This window comes from Pterocles gutturalis, unplaced genomic scaffold (assembly GCF_000699245.1).
Source record: "Pterocles gutturalis isolate BGI_N339 unplaced genomic scaffold, ASM69924v1 scaffold50247, whole genome shotgun sequence".
Classification (NCBI taxonomy): Eukaryota; Metazoa; Chordata; class Aves; order Pterocliformes; family Pteroclidae; genus Pterocles; species Pterocles gutturalis.
Genome location: NW_010112082.1, coordinates 1 through 2,078, shown reverse-complemented (window position 1 = coordinate 2,078; position 2,078 = coordinate 1). Strand labels below are relative to the sequence as shown.

Genomic DNA, 2,078 nt, shown 5'->3' with positions numbered 1-2,078 from the left:
GTCTTCCGTTTACAGAAATCCACAATGTTTGCATACAGATTTGCAACACTGCATCACAAGACACAGTTACTACAAAACTCCCCAGTGACTGACGTGGCATAAAATAGCAAATGGCACAAAAAAATAAAGGCACAAAATCCAGAGATGAAACCTGAAGAAATTTAGAACCCAACCCAGCACCTTAGTATATGGCACATAAACACAAGGCTTCTGCTCCACATTTAACAAAGTTCACACACAATCTGTAGCCTGAAGGGTTTTTTGCAGGCGTTGGGTAGTCCCACAATTTCTGGTGGTACGAAGGAAGCAAAGGATGGCACGTGGTATGAGTTCATAACAGCTCATCATGTGGTAGCAGACACAGCATTTAACTACATTCTGTACTTATTTTCATGCAGGAAGGATTTTCTATACCTCATCCACAAAAGTGCTAGTTTTCCAAAGGTCACAATCAAGATTTCTGACTCTATCTCTGAAGCACGAACCTGAAGAAACAATCCCTGCTCAGAAAGACACCATGCATCTCCTTTTACAAATTCAGTCTTCCAATACCTGTTCTAGTACAAGACACCTTAACAGTCCTCCTGTCAAAATCACTGCATCAGTGCAAATGTCATATCCAAGTCAGCATCTGCATCATGCAAAACTTCTTAGAGCACATAACAACAGATACTGAGCATGTAGAGGCAGAAAAGTATTTAGTTTAATAACACTGCAGTAGAAATCTCCAGCAGCATGCACAGAAACACAATACAGAGTGAAGATGGAATTTGACCAACAGCTTTTTGTTGGACAGCAAAACAAGCCTTCTGGATCAGTGTTTCTCAGTCGCTGATCCAGGGAGCAACGGTCAGCTGCGAGACATCTGAAACAGCCAGTGGAACTGCTGCAAAGGAGGCTGGCTTGTGTTTTGGGCAGGAGGGGGAGAGGAGGGAATTGTTTTCCTGTTTTATATTGTCAGTAAACAATTCTCACATGTAAGCAAGAAAGCAATGAATACAAGCAAAAATAAGAGCAGTAACTGAGCAATTAAACCTCAGCCTAATTTATATCTCACTGCAGCTAAAGCCTCCTACGGTATTACCACACAGTACAATCGTCAGATTGTATTCAATGAGGTCAGATGTCTCTTTGCACTGAAAAAAGTTGAGAGACATCCTTTCAGATGACAGATAGTTGGCAGATAATAACACAGAAGATAAATGGAAGATAAGGATTTCTGAAGGACACAGCAAGATGATGAAATAACCAGCATATATGATTATACAAAAAAAAAAAAAAATCAAAATCCACCAGAGAAAAACCCCTTGTCTTAGATATTCCAAAATGTACGGAAAGTTTCAGGGAGTAAAAGCATCAGCACACAAACTCTTTATTCTGACAACTAGAAATCATAAACTAACATGGAATATTCTAAGAACTGAAGTCTCTAATACTAGATTTACAGAGCATGAACCTGCTTTTGTACCCAGTATAAAAGTAAAGCCATAAAGAGTATTAGGCAACCACAAATTCAACTCCTTAAGTATACGAAAAGCTCCAGCATTTGATTAGGCTTAATGACATCCCTCTAATACCACTAAATCAGAAACACCTCAGTACTATTGCAACTATTTGACACACATTTTAGGGAGCCCAGAAACAGTTACACGGTGCTCATACTTACTTGAGTCCTCCCATCTGAGAAGGTGCAACTTCCAAGCAGAATAGTACAGAAATCCCAGTACCAGAAAGAGGCAGAGGGCTAGCAGCAGGTTACGCATAAACACCAACAGTCCCATCTTCACATTAAATCTGCTCTTCTACATGACCTGAGAAGGAAAAACAGCTTGAGGTTGGAGTCACCTTCTCCCACAGTCATCCTTCCCAAAGGCGCAGTCCCGTACCCACGACAGCGCACAGATCCACAGCCGTGCTCTCCACAAGGTAAAACGCACCAGCTACCCAAACCACACCAGTGAAACAAGCACTACCGCTCTGAGCAGCTGCCTTTTTCTTTTTGTCACAAGGGTAAATGCCACTGCGGAGAGGCAGGAGGGTGCTGCGACGCTGTGACAGGGCAGCAGCCCCGCTCCCGC

The 2,078-nt window shown here is 42.2% G+C and overlaps 1 pseudogene; it reads right to left on the bottom strand.

Annotated features, from left to right (window-relative positions):
• Positions 1–1,649: 1,649 nt before the first annotated feature.
• LOC104462099 lies at positions 1,650–1,781 on the bottom strand (annotated as a pseudogene).
• Between the last annotated feature and the right edge of the window lie 297 nt (positions 1,782–2,078).